We start from the raw sequence: 19,088 nt of genomic DNA on the forward strand, positions 1-19,088 counted from the left end.
AGCTCCCAGATGAAATTCGCAGCGAAGTCTCCGCCAAACGTCTCCAAAACAAGTGTCCCAGGTCACGAGTAGCTCCAGTGCTGCCCGGCACGAGATAGTCGCACGACTGCCTCCTTGTCTTTGCTCAAGGGGGGCAATAAACGGCACGTGTGGATGCTCAGGGGCGGACCCGAGGTTTTTGACGCCTCAATCGCTGAGGAGACCCCATCCTCAGGGAGAGGGAGGAAGAGAGGGCGCCTAGCAAGTGGAGGGGATGAGGGTTTATCCGAAGGCCTCCGTGGGCCCACCCGGTCTCTTTGAGGTCATGCCTCCCGCCCGGCCTTCTCTTATGGGTCGGTAGGTCCCTCCTAGGGAGTAGTGGAGAAGGAGTTCGGAAGACACACGTGAAGTAAGAGGGAGGGGAAGGGATTAGAGACCTCCACGCACTGGCCGTAGTTCACCCCATTCATTCTCCCGAGAAAAGGGATGAGTGGGGTACCCCCGCTTGTTGCGGGTTTTTCCAGGGTCCGAGAAAGAAACGGAAAGGCCCTGCTCGTAAAAAAAATACCTCGTGTAAAAGGGATTTTAACTTTTAATCCTGAAACGGAGGCCGAAAAGTGTCTTTGGCGCCTAATGTCTGGCCACTCGGACAGATATTCATTCGGCAGCTACAATTATGTAATGGTATGCTGTTTCCGCTAAGTGGTACGTTTTCGCAGATTTGAGAGCCTAATGAAGTCAATGATGCCGCGAAGAATTGGTGAATGTAGCTGTAGTGATAACCTAGACAAAGGAACTCGCGTGCTTAATCATAAATGATTTAAAAATAGTTATATACGAATAAGAAGAAATTTTCGTACCGATTATTTAAGTGGCAGGCTGCGTAAAGTCAACCGTAATAATACTTTTTTGGGTTATCTTCGTTGAATGGATATCAATTTTTATGTATTACAGAGCCTTGAATCGTTTAAAAATTGTTGTTGGTTATTTCAGTGCTTTTGAGTTCCGGAGATTTTGGTGTTAATGTAACTCTAGATTTCGGGCTCACGCTTTTATAAGATCTCTTGGAGATTCCGTCGTATTGGACTAAGGGCAGTGGCGGATACAGATAGGGGGTGCCCCCTCCCTTATGGGGCCGCCCGTATTGCCAAACATTGCAGAATACAATTTTAACTTTTTATATCATAAGATGGTATTGTCTTGTATTTTTACATAATAACTTTAATTAAAACATTCTTAAACTTTGCATGTGACTTGATTATTTTTTATTACGATAAAAGTAAAGGTAGCTCAAGTTATCTTTTGCGCCCCCCTTGATTTTTTTCTGTATTCGCTACTGAGGGACATTTCTATTGCTGCCTAAACTCAATGGAAAATTGTATTTTGTACCCAGAAAGAAATCAGTGAATCATACTAACAGTCGGTAGGTTATCTTTTGCCATTGCAGAAACAATAAAATTCTTCCCGTTTCACCGAGAAATTCCATTATTTTTTAGGACAGTATCATCTGCTTCCCGGAAGAATTAACAGTATATCTTCGTCGATGCATTGAACTTTCATTTTTTAGGCCAAAAAAATAATTTTTTAAATACGTGTTATCATTTAGCCGTCATGGTTCTACTATATGAGGCGGAAATGTTATTTTGTACTAAATACGCGAAGTGCGCTCTATTTATGGGTGATTTCAACAGAAGAGTACAACTACATCGTATGTGACTCTCGGAAACTTTATCCACCGATTGCAAAATAATTTTGTATTTATAGTAAATAGATTTACTTTCGTTGCCAGTTGCAATTCAAAAATGTTTATTGTGCGTATGAAAGCTGAAGGTGACTGAGGAAGTGATTCTGAGACTGGAGACTTCTAGGTTATCATGAATGGGAGGTGTTTTTGCAATCACGTCCGCGACGAATGCTGTTGTTCGTAGAGGGAGTTGAGGGTAATCTCTATCACTTACGAAAGATGGACCTTTGTAGATCATACCTACATCAGCCACAAACATAATCTTCTCAAATACACATATCAGCTCTGTGGGCGATTTTTTATCATCTCTACTTCACGTCATCATTTTATTTCGTAAACAAGTGGTGCTGGCACAAGGGAAAGCGTTTCATTTGGAGTGGGGAGATTTTCCAATGGAGCAGAACTACTCCACACAAGAATGAGGAGTCAGCCATTTTGGACTTATGGCAATTAAGATAGCGCTTCGTGAGGGTTGAACTCAAGCTGTCCTAGTTTGCCTTTTCTTTCTTCGGTATCAGGGTATCTATGGAGATGTTTCATAATCGAAGCTTTCCTAATATCTTTATCTTGTATTTTCATCGAAAAACGATGCTTGCTATTGGTCCTTACCAAGTATGAATTTGTGTCGTCACATTTATTCTTTGTTGTGTTCATGTTCTTTGTTGCAACAGGCATGGTGACACATCATGGTGTGCAATATAGGCTGGCTTATTCAATTTACAAATAGGTACTCAATCAACGGAGAGGTAAACAATTTTAGGAAGAAAAGGAGCATTACGAATCTGAGGCCTCGATAGCATTATGTTTATTGCCGCACCAATGGATGGGTAAAAATAATCATCTCCAAAATTACTTCGCGTAACAATCCCAAATTCCGCAGGTATGGGGGTATATACATGTCCGTTTGACCGGCCCTTATTTTTCAGAATTCGGAAAAGTTATATTTTACTAGTCTAAAAATTAAGGGTATATTTACGAGTTCAAATTTGGTTCATTTAAAATAAAAGGAATCCGTGCCCCAAAGGTTCTTAGTGATTAAGATACAAATTTTTTTAGGGGGGTGAAATATTCTATTCCGGTGGATAACGTATAAGTATTGTTTTTGAGGGCCAAAATTTCATTTTTTTGTCTTGTGTAATAAATCCGTTTAAAAAACTAAAGAAGTTATTCTGAAAAACGACATGTTTTCTCGCATATCGCAAAGTCTTTTGTCGGATGTAATTATTTATTGGAGGTGAGGAGTGGATGTAATTAGTAGAATAATTGGGACTAGTGAAAAACCTCTTTAAAAAGGCTTTCTCAGGCTGTGTAATTAAATTTCGTTCAGCTTAACGAATGTGTATTTGAAATTCCCATATTTTTCGCCTGGGCGTTAACAGGCACTCTTTAAAGCTGGATTTCCTTTGACAAAGTATAATTTTGACCCCAAGCAGGGGCGCAACTAGGAATTAAGGCTAGGGGGGGTTTGGGCGCAACTAGACCTCGGGTGTGTGGTATACCCACCAGGATAAGCGGGAGATGGTAGGGGCCCTCCCCCAGAATTTTTTTAGATAAATGGTTTAAAGTGGTGAGTTTTATGGCTTTCTCGGGGATATTTTATTAATCCTTACACTCTTCTATAAGTATACTAATCAAATGAAGTAAAATGGATTAAACTTAAAAGTTTCTTTGGGCTCTGGGGGGGTTTATCCCCCGCCTTATCCATCGAGTTGGCTGTGGGTTCCAACTATTGGATGAGGGATATGTTCGAGATTGGTGTGGGGACCAACACTTGGACACTAGAACCAAGTTATGATTGTCCAATTTAATTAGATATGCCACCTAATCGCGTTGGTTGCCGTGTTTGTTACAGTGGATACTGCATCCAACTTTCACTTATCCAATTGAAACTTGATGTCTCATCCAATCCTTTTTTTGAGTGATAGATAAATGGTTCAAAATGGTAAATTTTACAGCTTTCTGAGGGATATTTTGTTAATTCTTACACTATTCTATTAGTAATATCAATGCAATTAAGAAAAATGGATTAGAGTTAAAAATTTCTCTGAGCTCAGGGCCCCTCAGTTTATCCCCCAAAACCACCCCTTCGCTGCGCCACTGATCCCAAGAGTACCGATTCGAATATTCGGCAATGACTTAAGACGTTTAAAATCCTGAAATGTGTTCTTTTTCATACAATAGTTATCAGGATAGTCGTAAGAAAAAAAACAACCTAAGGTTGATATTTTGTGAAATAGATAGGTGTTAAAGTTAATTCACTAAAATTATGTGTTAATTAAGGCCTTAAAGAGAGCGTTTATCTTATTGTTAGTGATGTGCGTACAAGGTGAGGATGAGAACACTCGTGAAGACCTAACATCCGTCATATCAGAGCGGCCCCTCTCAAAAACAACTAGCGTTTTTTTCGAGGTCACCGACTCAGCACCCTACCCACACTCATTCTCTCTCAACAAAACATAGAGCAGCTTTCGTCAAGCTTCAAGGGGAGTGGAGTGCAAGGCCGTGTATCAGGGGGGCCACAGTTGACATTCGCAGGAGCACGCAACCCTACTTTTCTCCCTCCACCACTATGCTCCATTACCCCTCATCGTCAGCAGGTTTGAATTTTGTGGTTGGTATTCCTGTTGTTTTGCTGGATCTAGGCCGTCTTTAGCCATTCATCTTGTACACTTGCCCTTCGATGATTTTCTTCTCCAGACGATCGTGTCGAGTGATGTGGCCGATCATGGTATCGTTAAAATCGCGTAAAAATCGTTATAAAATCAACGCATATTTGTGAACAATTTATGACGCATGTGCAAAGATAGGGAAGATAAGTCAATGAAAACAAGGCCATAATTCACCTTGTACGGGCAACCGTTGCTTATAAAATGTAGTTACATTAAAATACAGTAGCAATTGTTGGAAACATATGAAATTTAAGAGTAACTGTAAAAGAGCCTTATTTATTAACATTTTAATTCTTTTTTCCCAAATTCTTCTCCCTTCGATTCACAATAAGACTTACTGGCTTTCGTTTCATCTGTACATGATGTTCTATTCCTCCACCATCTCCGCTTACCACATATCCCCCACATCTTTCCCCTCCATCAACCTTTTCACCTCCTCCTATCCCCTTCGCACACGTCATACCCTCTCTCCCCTTTTGCTCTCCTCACTCACCATGTTTCGAACTACACCTCGTTTCTTTTCCTCTCCCTACACCTCACCACATATTCTCCAACGAATGTGCGTCTCAAACAGCGGGAGCTTTTCCTCATTACTCTTCCTCAGTTTCTTTATTTATTTATTTCCCACTTCCCCGTAAACAGCACATTGCGGCCTTTATAACGGGTGTTCAACATTAACAATGCACAGCACAAACATCCATGCCCTGGTTAGGGATCACCTACCCAGGCGGGATTCGAACCCACGACCTACGGATTGGCAGGCGAGGACTTTACCCCACCGCCACCGAGGCCGGCAAACTTTTTTTTCTTCAAACACTCGAAATAAAACTCGTCGCTATTATTTTCTCCGTTCCCTTACTCTGGACGGATTGAGATGCATTTAGAAAACAAAAAATATTATTTTTTGCTCTTTATCCTCACGAAAGTTGTCATTATAAAATTTTTAACTGAGGTCCCCGATTTCAAAAATGATTGAGATGTGTAATATCGCGGTGGATTGGCTGAGATCCTAAAGGTCTGTTTACACGGGCGTATCTAGCGAGGGGCACCTGCCCCCCCCCCTCTTAGAAGCAAAAATCGCAAAATTCCTTAAGAAAAAATGGTACTGAATTGAAACGAAAGTATTCGGCAAATTTTCTTTAAACCCATGAAAAATGATATGTATTAGTATAAGATATGTTACTAAAATAAAACTATTTTTTCAAGGAAATAATGTCATAAACCCCATGGCTTGCCCACCCCCATAGACCATGGCTCCCCCCCTAGTTATGATCCTATGTTTGCCTTTGTTATTTACACCGTATTTCAGCTAGTACAAGTTTATGTCTACATGCATGAACGCCAAACTGCACCGTGTAAACACCCAACTTGTGCGAACGAAAGAAAAGAAGGTAGAACCTGTTCTAATTTGATTCATGCATTCGTACATATTCCGTTCCGGTCCATAAAAATCGTTCATGCAATCCGGCATAAACTCGTGCATGTTAATGTATCATGTAAACCAGGGGCGCAGCTAGGAATTAACGCTGAGGGGTTTTGATGCAACATAATACCGGGGTGTGTGGGGTATGGAATACCCACCAGGATGAGCGGTAGGTGCGAGATTAATAAATTGCGGAATTTTTAGATAAATGGTTCAAAATGGTAAATTTTACAGCTTTCTGAGGGATATTTTGTTAATTTTTACACTATTCTATAAGTAATATCAATGCAATTCAGAAAAATGGATTAAAGTTAAAAATTTCTCATAGCTCTGGGGGGAGTTTTATCCCTCAAACCCCCCCCCCCCTCGCTGCGCCACTGATGTAAACAGGCCTTAATGCAATGCGTAAATTTGGAACTTGGGCAGAGAGAGTACAAGCAGATATTAACATACAAATTTAAGCAGTATAATTTGCTGAAGACTTCATCGGTTACAGGTTTTTCCGTTAGAAAGGGATGAACTCTCGGGAACCGCTCTAATCTATCCACGGGATTTTCAATGAACGAAAGAAAATATAAAGTCGCCGTTTAAAAATTTCTTAAATTGGATTATTCATTTAAGAGAAGAAAAAAAAGCAGAGAAGGCATTTAGCGTGAGAAATGTACGACAATGCGTGTGTAAAATGTAATTTTACTGCATTTAACTCATCCTAATCGTGCAAACGTATACAGCTATGTTAAGAATTTATAAAATTTTATTATGGATAATATTTAAACATTAAAGTCAAAAATAGTTAAACATAAATAAACTTTAATTACTATGATTCGAGATAGTGTTTTTAAATAAATTCTTTCTCTGGTGTGGAATTATATTATTTTGTTTTCTTCATTTACGAATGTTAAGAAAAATAATTTAATTCCTCAACCAAGCTTTACATACAATTAGAAATTGTCACGTGTCCCTGACCACGTGTTGTGAGTACCTCAACTTCCGTCAATTTATACCGTTAAAAACAGATCCGCAAATACCCTCGTTGTCATCTCTGTATTCACCGAATCCACTGGAATGTTCAGAACAAATAGCTTAAAGCCACACTTCCCGCGAAAATACCAAATTTGGCGAATTGTATTCGTTTCCAAGAGAGTGAACGGGTGGTCTCCACTGGAGGTCTCGAAGCTTGCCAAGGATCAGGATTATTTTTAGTGCTTCAAATCTTCGCGAATGGGCTCCCACTCTTTGTTTTCTCCCGATTCCGCAAAAGAGGATATGGGGATGGAGGAGTAACTCCAGAAGAAAGGAGACCATAGTGGACCTTCCCCTACGGAAGAGACCACTCGCCCCCTTCCTTCGCTTTTCGACCCCTTCCTCCGGCCCTTTCTGTCCCCCATCTTCCACACTTCCCCCAGCCATCCCGGTCGCCTTCTATGCATCGGCACAAGTTGACACCTCAGAGTAAATGTAAGAGGAGACCTCGACTCGGCTGTGCATTACGAACACTGTTCCAACCAAGTGTGAAGTATCTTGTCATCGTGCTATCAGCGCAATGGAACTTCACTCTTTTTTAATAGGAAAAAGCAACTAAGTATTGTTGAAAAAATAACATTTTTTTAAAAACTGAATAAAAAATACAAAATGAGAAAAGAGGCTATTTGGCCACCAACAAAAGATGAAAGAGGAAAAAAAATAATCCAAATGGATACAAAATAAATATAAAATCCTATTCTAGTAATTTTGATTCGGCTTCCAATTGATTTTAAAATTGCAGTGGACCGTTATTTTGGCCACATGCCGGCGTCATGTTTGCCGATTGATACTAGTTTAGTTTTAGAACTTAGTAAAGGTTATTTCTAGCTAATGTCTGAAGGTTTTTCTACTTAATGTGATTAGTTGTAATCTTCCTAATATGGAATGCATTGCACGCACTCACGAGAGGCCTTTGTTTCAATTTCTCCTTCACTCACACTGGTCCGCATAAACACTTGAAATGCCATTCCCTTTATCGTGCTTCTGAGCATTAACATAATCGCTGAAGAGGTGGATTATATCGGGCTGAAACAGCTGAGAAAATATTCCGAACGGAAGGTCCAGCCAGAGGAGTCGTGTCGTGTCGTTAGCTGAGCACTATGAGATAATATTTTGACAAGCTTTGAAGAGAAAATTTCCTAAACAGGGTTCATGCTGTAGATATGCCTAAACTACAAAATACATGTACATGTATCGATTGTAAACTGGCAGCATTGGAAATAAACCTTTTTTAATTGAATGATAATGACTGTGCGGTGATTGCCGGTCGATAGAAAAAATAGCAATAAATGCAAACCGTGTAGTTTGCCATTCTTTATCATGGTATATTTCGAAAGCTTTTTTCGAACTGAGTTCTACTTGGGCGGCCTAAATCCCTTGGCAGCTAATGACGTCACCGAGTCTTGCCGAACGGCTCATTGCTTCTCCACTACTCCTCGGCCTCGCGCATTCGGCTCACATGGTTCGTTTGTGTAAATATTCTGGTGATTGTATCATTCTTTCAAGGATGAGGTCTCTTTGAACGAGTTCATGAGCCCAAATTTCTATGACGTCTGTAAATCATGAAATGTGGGAGACAACTTAAGCACTTTTTTCTTGCGCGTTAGGATATGAAATGGCTGAATAGGGAATATTTTTTTCGCCGTGATTAACGCTTGAGTCACATGATCATTTTTTCCATCCCTTTCGAGGGACAGCTCCTGCGATAGCTCCAATTATAATTCAAAGTAGGTATTCTACCGATTAAAGTAGGTTTCCATTGAGTGCACAAACAAGCGGTCTGGCAGCCTCGCCTTGCTACTTGTTCTTCCCTCTTCAATTCATAGCAAGGCCTACTCCCTTTCAATCTATCTAAAAATCCTATTCTCTTCCTTCCTCTCCCTCGTTTACCTATCCCTCTACCCTCTGACGCTGTTTTCAATAACCCCTCCCCACTATCTATCCATAACCTCTGTCTCCTACGCATCTCATCTAGAAGCTACCTCTCCTCACCCACCATGTCAAGCACTTCGTCTTTCTTCCTCCTCTCCGTCCACTTCACCCTCCCCATTCTTCTCCGGACCCACATTTCGAACATTTCTGTCTTCCTCCTTCCTAATTGTCCATGTTTCCATACCGTAAGGCGCTACACTCCAGATCAGACTCTTAACCAGGGATGGGAAGTGAAATGAAAATGTTTCGTTTCGACCCGGAGGGAAACGAAAATACGAGGCCTAGGTTTAGTTTCGTTCCCGCACGAAATTAAAGTTACCAATGAGTTTAGTTTAGACCCGGGACGAAACTTTACTCCCAGGAACAAAACTAAATTAATCGAAACCTCGCTGCTCATAGTTAGGTACGTTTCGATTCCAGAAGTTGAGTGGAGGGAGATAAGAGGGAAGAGTTTCGACCCATTACGTTTGACATGCGGGTAGAGAGGTTAAAACATTAAGCTGAAAAATAAATGGTCAGTTTGCGTTCACCGCTCTCCTGTCAGTGGTAAAAATATGAGTGCCCCATGCCTCTAATGGCGGTAGGCCGAACCTCTACTTCATTGAACCATATATTCGTACTAGGTGTGTAGGTGGAAACTAAACTGTTCGAAGGTGAAGCACATGGTCGCAGGAGCGCAACATATCTTGAGTTGTCTTTACTTTTATCGTAATAAAAGATCACAGTCAAGTCACAGCCAAAGTATAAGAAAATTTTATTTAAAGTGATTATAAACATGTAAAATACAATGCCATCTTATGATATAAAAAAGTTACAATTGTGGTTTTGCAATGTTCGGCAATACTAGCGGACCCGCAAGGGGGGGGCGCGCGCCCCCTGCGCCCCCCATCTGTATCCGCCACCGCCCGCGCGGGAACGATACTATTGAAATTTTACTGGTTTTGACTTTCGTTTAGTATCTATTACCATCTCTGCTATCAACTAATCATATTGATGCTCTTATCAATAGCTCCAGCGATCGCTTCAATGATCGCGGAAAAATTGCTGTTTTAATTCGATCATTTTCCGTGATGGCTCGAGGATGGGAATCCCATCCCTTTTTCGATAACTCGACTCGTCCCTCTTTCTGTCGCTGAAACCATAGCTAGCACCGTTCTTCAGCCAATCAGAATGCACGATTGCAACGCCACGATTGACTTTTAATTTGGCATTTGTCAGTACGGAAATGACGGAATAATCGATAGAAATAGGGACGGGGGAAATGACCGTGTGATTCAGAAAATGATGGCCCGAGTTATCACTCGTTTGTTCCATGACAGTATTATAGCTTAAGCTATCATTCTGAGGGACGGAAAAAATTATCGCGTCATGGGCGTACCCAGCGGGGGGCAGAGAAACCCGGCGTCGGCCTTGGCCTGCTCTTAGCGAAAGGCGCTAAGGGGACCACGGCTTAACGTCCAATCCAACAGACAGTGCTGCACTTGAAATGTCCTCCACACTGCTTTCAATCAGGGATCGGGCAGTCTCTGAAAATTCTCTGCCACTGCCGGGATTTGAAACCGAGTCCACAGAGTGGAAAGCCAACACTAGCCATTACACCAACCCAATCCCCGTTTTGAGGAACCATCCGGCAGAGAAATAGGATAGCCTTTAGATTGATTTCCTACTAATGCCAACTGGGGCAGATTTAGGGCTTGGTTTTGGAGGTTGCGGCTCAATACTTTCTGCTACGATGTGGTGATGTGCAATACATCTTGGCGATAATGCGTCTGAAATCAGATATGCGCTGACAAGTGGATTTTAGCTATTCTTCAATTATTTTTTAACCGTTCCTTAAGATGGTGAAATGAAAGCTTTTCTTGAAGAGTTACTTTAAATATTTTCAACTTTTCCTAAATTTACGAGGTGGCAACTGAATTAAATCTTCCACTGAATATCAATATGGTTTTCGAAACTGGTAAAATTAAATATTGCATTAAAAAAATAAAGATACTACTAAATCTGATTGATGATAATTTTAAATATAGTAAAGAAATCCCGCTCATCTGCTCCTACTCCCTCATTATATTCGTTTGTTCCTCCAAATACACCCTCTCAAATACCTTTCTAAAAATGCCGAGCTGTGTCATATGATATGTATAATATATTCCGCACTCTCCGATGATCAGAATTTTGAGTGCGTCAGATCTTTCTGAAGGGAGGCTCTCTCTCTTTGCCGACGGCAAGTTTCAACCCACATTCTTCAAAATAGGAGAAATGTGGGCAGATTGGGGTGGGGGGGAGGAAAGGTGGGCAGAGGGGATGGATACTCGGGAAGAAAAGTTTCGTAAAGGGTCCTTCCCTGACACCACGATGCCATTTCTCATTGCCTTCCCTTTCCTGAATGAACGGCGAAAAAAATAAGGGTATAAATGGGAAAAAGGTGATCAAATGGGATGGGATTCAGAGGAGGCTGAAGCAATGCGTCGGGAGACTTGCAATTGAAAATTTGGATTTGTAGGATAAACTGTTGAAAGACGATGTGTAATCGTTATGTAGTCTGCGAAATATGATGCATTCCTCTTTTTCGAAATCGGGATTATGGACCGTACTAATGATCTTCGTTCTATGTTCTATATTTTTCACTCCTTGGATTCTCTCTAAAAACAATTTCAAATAGCAAATTCCGGCCGTGTTGATAACCGATCTGAGTCAACCGTTTGGAATGTAAACCGAACGGGATTATTCCGACAAGTGCAAAGCACATCTGCCCTGAGGATTACTCAGTCCCAGGGAGATTTCTTTCATTGCAAATGAATTTCGAGCACCGTAGGGTGCGATGTAATCAATACCTGAGAGGATCTTATCACGCCCCAATATCATACTGAAGTACGCATTAGGTTCCGATTGTCTAGGCGTGTTTCACGGAAGATGAAACGCACAGTAAATGCATTTTACTTTGAATGAAATCAATTAATTGTATTCATTCCGCATTTTAGATGCCTGTTTATTGAGGAACATGAATCTTCTACTAGCTTTGAGGGATAGTAAGGTTTCTTGCATAGGCGGATCCAGGGGGGGGGCACGGGGGCACGTGCCCCCCCCAGACCCTCAAAAATATACATGATATTTAATACGGTCCCATTATCATTGCATTCGTTTTGTATTACGAGGTATCCTTGTGCCCCACCCAGAACAAAATCCTGGATACGGCCTTGCTTGTGCCCCTCCCAGAAAAAAATCCTGGATCCGCCCCTGGTTTCTTGTGGCGTCTAAAGTTCGATAACCATAATTTTCTACCTAAGAGGTCTGTTCGTGGCAAGATAACTCGGGAAACGAGACTAATTTGAACATTTTAGACTGCCTTTATCACGTCCTTTTTCCGTTCAGCGTTTCGGTTGGATTCGGATCATTGTTATTTAATCGTATCTTAATTTCTTCAACAGCATTCCCATAATATTTCTACTCCCACCGCCTCCCGTGCTTTCATTTGCCCTGTTGCTCAATCTATTTCAGAGCCAAGTGTCCAGGGCCAAATTTTATCCCTATCCTATCGCTTTCTTCTTTAATTGCAGTAGAGGGTACAGATGGGGGCGCAGGTGGCGCCCCCGCCCCTGTTGGACCGCCTATATTGCCAAACATTGCAGAACCACATTTTACAATTTTTTATATCATAAGATGGCATTGTCTTGTATTTTTACATAATCACTTTAATGAAAATCTTCTTAAACTTTGCATGTGACTTGATTATTTTTTATTATGATAAAAGGAAAGGTAACGCAAGGTATCTTTTGCGCCCCCCACTTGAGTTTTTTTTCTGTATCCACTACTGTTCCATTGACAAGTTATACAACCTATAAAGTTTGCGATGTATCTTTCCATGTAAACTTGCGTTAATCCGTGGCTTTTTAGTTGTAATAATGATTATAATCCATGGTTATAAACGCTGATGAGATAATTCTAATGACGTTTCTCAGGCTTCGGCGAGCGTATGCGATTTCAGAATTCGATGGCGTCGGTTTCCAAACGTAATTTTTGCGGCGTGCGGCGCGCTGGCGTCTGCGGCGATGGCCTCTACTGCGCTAATTAGTCGCTAACGATTAAAAATTGAGTTCCAAGGATTAAGAAGTGAAAAGATTAAATGTTGACTCTGTATCCTAGTACTGAATACATGTACTCTGGTATAATTAAGATCTTATTTTCAGCAGACTAGGCGTTAGCCCCGCGACGTGGACTAGTTTTCCGCGGTGCCGGAGGCACACAGGTATTACATATACATATGTATATTACACATGTATATTACATATGTATATTGGAACCTCTGTTACGTCATCAGGTGTTCATGTCTTGCTCTTTGGTGCTATGGCACCCAAACGTTTTCTCGAAGGGACACACGAGTGGTCTTGAAATCCAGAATCACTTACACACGGCGTAAAAAATGTAACCTTTATTCCTTAAGGGGATTAGAGGCCACATCAAAAAATCCTTTTTAAAGACTGCGAAAATTATCGCCAGTCTGCAGATAACGAGGCCGTATTCACTCTTCGACGCTTGAAAATGTGAGCGTTGTGTTAGTATTTTTGAAATCACTTTATGTAAATCATGTTAGAGAAATATTTCAATCCTACCCGACAATTGCCCTTTTTAACAGGGTACTCGGCTCTACATTGAAACGCGAGAGTAAATCGAAGTCTAGACTGAGGCTTCGCCCAATGTCTTAGCGTCCAATATATCCTTGTAACTCAAGATGAGAAATTAGCATAAGGTAGTACTTCCAAACCAGATGTAGAAAACCCTCCTGCCTTCAATCAGTGGCGTAACTAGGAATATGATTTGGAAGATGAAGGGGCTTAGTGGGGGCTACCCCCCAGGAAACGGGGAGTTCAGAAAACCTTTTGAAAAATAAAATGCCTGAAAATGCATTTCACATCATTTTGGTATTTAAAATTTAAGCAGATGCAGTTATTATATATCTAAGCTAGGCAAGATTTTTAATTGATTTTTTGATTTCTCCAAGGGTTTTGAGCAGCGGTTCCCAAACTGGGGGTCGCGACCCCCAGGGGGGTCGCGGGCCGTTCGGAAAGGGGTCGCGAGATGTATACGAATAATAAAGTAAACTATGTACTTAAACTTTGACAACCATTTTTAGGGGGTCGCGGCTAAAACGTATCGGGCTAAAATGGGTCGCAGAAAGAAAAAGTTTGGGAACCGCTGGTTTAGAGGATACATCGCCTCATCCCCGCCATAGTTACGCCTCTGCCTTCAATATCGAAGATTTACTTAAGAAGTGATGTCTTTAACATTATACCTATCGGCCCTTTTCTGGCGCTTATAGGCAACCTTGATGCTTACGTGAAGAAATCAGAAAACGCCCATGTTGGTGCTATTGGTTTCAGGCAGTCTTTCTTGACTCTGGGATGAGGTGGGGAAAGTAGAAAAGGGAAAAAGAGAGGACCTGTACAGCAAGGGAGGTGCTTCTGATTGTTATTCCCTTGTTGGGGATGCTCTATTCAGTCCTTTCCTTCGAACACACCAATTGCTTTGGTAAGGAGGGGGCTGTGTGGTCCAAGGCACCTCCCATTCATAGTCTCTCACATGCAGTAAGGATACAGAAAAAACTCAAGGGGTGGGTGCGAAAAAGATATTTTGAGCTACCTATATTTTTATCGCTATGAAAAATAATCAAGTTACAGACAAAATTTAAGATAGTTTTATTTAAACTGACTATACGCATACTCAAGACAATGCTATCGTATGATATAAAACAGTTACAATAGGGTAGTTTCCTTCATCAAAGAAAACGAAAGGCATTGATTGTAATTCGTTACCCACCATTAGTGTATTCATAATACACAAATTATTTGGTTTTTGAAATACCGGTTTAGACGAATGGCAAGGGTCAAATTTTATCCTCATTTGAAAAAGGCCAAATTGGCGCCCATGCGATTCCACTCCACGTGACGTCACAGGGACCTAGTTTCTACACGAGAGGATAGGAGTTATACATCTACAGGGTGCATAGGGTACCTGCAAGTGCACTTGCAGGTATTCTATGCACCTTAATCAATAACGTGGCTTATGATGAATTAGCTGTTAAAATATGTGATGGCGTACTGTTTATTTGAGCAGATTCCATATATTCTAAGTATTAGAAGGAAGAAGAATCTATGTTACGTATGGGAATTCATGCATGCAGGAGAAACGTGCCTCTGGAGTATGTTTACTTATAGTTGTGAGTTGTGGACGATGGTAACAACGAATAAGTGAAGGCTGGAAGCATACAAAATTTAATATTGAGCAGTAATGAAGATTAAGTTGACCTTAATGATAAAGTCACGAATATTACAATAGTCCCCTTGGATATAATGGAGTCCCCTTGGATAAAGTCATGAGAAGTCTAGAGAGCGGAAGGAAGGTACCTAATGCGTGTATATAGGAAAGGCGATGAATTAATTTTTGAGCATGCCTGGAACTAGGGTGGGGCGGAGGGGGCCCTAGGCGGCAGATTTCACGGGGCGGCAAAATTTGAAACGTTTATTCAAAATATTATTCAGTTTTTCTCATTAAATTATTTAACAATAATTATTGATTTATGTAATATTAAGAAAATAAAATTAATAAAACTTGTTAATAGAAAACATATTGCTAGTAATTACAACTACCGCATCTCAAAAAAATAGCTTACAGTTGTATTATATTTTAGAGAGTGGGGGAGCGAAGGGGGATCAGAGAGGGGGGGGGGCAGCAAACTGATCTTTGCCCCTCTGACAAAACTCATAGCTCCAGCCCTGTGTATGAGAGACGTGAAAAACGCGCACAAATCTGGAAAGGATAATATGGTGGTTTCCTATTATTTTTTTTCCTAAATTGAAAGATTATTACTCCTCGAGAACATATTTCATGCTTTTAGATTTTTAAATGACGGTATCTATTTTTAGCGATTAAATGAAAAGTGAAAATTTTCAAGCGTGCGAAAATGCGACGGCTAAGTATGAATGCTGGGAAAACCCCGTGTGACATCATTCTGGTTCCCGCTGTCGCCGAGTGAGATGACCTTGGGGCGAGGCTTTTAGCGCTGATACGATGCAGGATGCTACCAGGTAGCAGAGTACCCCGTTAGCCGGTAGCGCTTGGCTTAAATAAGGATTATTAATACCCTATCAAACGAAGAAAACTTTCCGACCATAGGCAGTTTTAATAGGTGATTATGAAGACATGTTTCCCTGAGCCCTGTGCCTAATGCATGCATTGGTCATCTCAGACGATGTAAAACTCCTATCTACTCGTATAGAAACTAGGCCCCTGTGACGTCACGTGGAGTGGCATCGCATGGGCGCCAATCTGGCTTTTTTTAAATGCGGTTAACATTGACTGTTGCCATTCGTCTAAAATGGGATTTCTAAAACCAAATAATTTGTATATTATGAATACATTAATGGTGGGTAACGCATAGCAATCAATGCCTTCCGTTTTCTTTGATGAAGGAAACTACCCTATCGGTAAGAGAAATGATTGGTAAACTGAATCACGCTCTCTCAAACGCGTCGCAATCTCAGGATTACTGAGGAAGTATGGCGACGAAAAAACTGACTGTGAACTTCGTATCCCCTCCACCCTCTCACTTCCCACCACTGCACCACCTCTCACCACCACCTTGAAAGCCACTAATACCCCACCCCTATTGTCTGCCTGAGGAAACCGCCCCAGTAACACATACCGTTTGCCTTTCCCTCTCCAACTCCTCCCTGTATTTCGAAAGGTAGTTCGGTGGCAGGCAATGGAGACCGTTTTGATCAAGAATACTGTAAAAATATCTTCCTTCCGGACCAGTGGGGTAACTAGAAATATGTTTTGGGGGGAGGGAATTGGGCGGCCTAGGGGCAAAAGCGATACGGGAAAATTTTTGAAAATATGACATGCCTGAAAATACATTTTACATCAATTTGGCACTTAAAATTCAACTCTAATCAGATGCAGATATTATATGCCTAAACTAGACAATAGTTTTAAATATTTTTTTCATTTCTCTGAAGTTTTAGGGGGGGACCCATCCCCTCATCCCCATCTCCTCCCATAGTTACGCCACTGTTCAGGACTACCATTGGGGAGCGTGGGAGTCTGCTGAGGTAATTAGGTTTATGTACAGAATTTTGCAAATCACCCTGGCCTGTCAGCCCACCAAAATTTGACTTCCATCACCTTTCATTCTATCTATAAATACCATTCTCTTCCTCTCCCATCCCAACTAAGGTAATTTATTTTGTTACCCTCTGGCAGTATCTTCTGCATATATTTTTAGTGTTAATTAGTACTAGCTTTATCCCGCCTTCTATCTCTTCCCTATCTCCTGCAGACAGGCGTGTAGTCAGAAATTTGCTCTGTGGAGGGCTTGTGTGTTATGTGGATTGCTTATGCTGGTTTGCTGCAAAATCGCACTCATAGTAAATCCATTTAAGTATGTAATTTCATGAGGAATAATTTTCGTTGCTACTATGCAGATAAATAATGCCTTTGAAAGTTACAACTGAAATAGCTACAGTTTTATGGCATAGTCTCCTCAGGCATTTGACTTGGATATCCGCCCATTTTTATTTTTAACCTGCGGCCTCCGGCAGCATGCTATCCAATTTTGAAAATCCTTGTGAAATGCTCGATTTATAAATACTCTCATATTCGAATTATAGATAAATATTCTTAATGCATCCCCTGCTAGAAAATCCTTGAGAAATTCGTGAAAAAAGTTATGTCTTTCCCAATTCAAATGAACTTACATTAAAAAAATCTGTACTTTTTTCATTGTGGCTAAGGCAAGGCTGTAGTTTTGTTGGTCAGAGGATAGTTGCCCCTGGGCTAGTCGTCTCTGAAGCTGATGTATCGCATCCTGTCGCCATAAGAGAAAATATTTGAGATGGGGGGTGAAAACCCCCAGGATTCCTCCCGTCACTACAAGCCAGCCTGCCGAGGTTTCCTCTCCTCTCCTGTCAAGCCTCACATTTCCTTGTCCTTTCTTCTGTGTCCATATCACCTTCTCTATCCTCCTCCAATCGTACAACTTGAGGGGCCCCAGTCCTTTCTCAACCTCTTTCCTCCGTGTACACTTTTTTACGCTGTCCAATAATTTAATATTAAAATAGTAATCGTCCCGTGGCATTGGCTGCTAATGGCTTAATTTTAATCATTTGGTACCATAGTTTAACATTGACGTGTTTAGCTAACATATGTCTAAGAAAACGAAATGTAAATATGCAATTTTTTTCATTATTATCAAAAGATAAAGCCCAATCTACTTTATGTTTAAGGGTAAAATGTATTTCAAGAAATAATAATTTTGCCATCAGTTCGGTAGATTACATACTTACTGCCGCCATGATGAATTTCCTCGTTACATGTCTGGTGTGGATATTCATTCAACAACTTTTATTTGAAACTCAAGGATTTGCATATTGCAATATGTAGCCCGTAGTTCTAAATAAATGAAATGTTATTATTTTAATAATAAAATGATATCAAAAAGAGGCACTGAGGTCTTTGAATAGATCCTGCAACCTACAGCACAACCTGGCCTTTCACTTTTTTCCTCCAGCTCATGGAAAAGTGTGGGTACCGCTTTCAGCCACATGTAAACTTACCGTATTTGGCAAGTCATGAGAAAGCAGTTTGATTGGCCCACAACTGCAGTAAAAATGCAAATTCTATAGTTTTAAAAACAGAGAATTATTCTTCTAAAATGACTTAATCTGAAGCTTTCTTGATTTTGATGTATTTACAGCACCCAAAAAATACTGCCTTGAACAAATACAGCTTCACTATAGCCTTCCAGTCAATCCAAGCTCCCAAGCCCATTGCATAGAATACGCAAATGAGCGCCTTACTTCCTAGCAAAAAGTCGAGATAGCCGAGTTTGAAGCGTTGTATCTATAATATGACGATTTTTCTATATTATGAGAGCATTTCATATTAACCATCATTTTCCTAAAGTCACAATTGCAAACTCAAATCAATGAGTAAAATTCATTCAACATTTTCATTAATTTGCTTTATTTATCATCATAGTCAGTGTAAAAATATCACATACATAAATAAAATAAAAGTATTAAAATTAAAGAGAACTTAATCCTGGTTTGACCGGGTGATTCAGAAATGCTTTTTCAGAGATTATTTAGATTTCAGTGCAGTTTCAAGGAAGAAGTTCATTAAATAGATACAGTGGCATAGGGAGGGTGGGGTTCCAGGGGGTCTGGACCCCTCTCAAAATATAAAAACACAATTACTTTGCTTCACGAAAGAAAACAAAATATTTGAAAAATCATGAATTTACAAAATATTTGTTTGGAAAATG

The sequence above is a fragment of the Ischnura elegans genome, chromosome 2 (genome assembly GCF_921293095.1).
Source record: "Ischnura elegans chromosome 2, ioIscEleg1.1, whole genome shotgun sequence".
In the NCBI taxonomy this organism is placed as follows: Eukaryota; Metazoa; Arthropoda; class Insecta; order Odonata; family Coenagrionidae; genus Ischnura; species Ischnura elegans.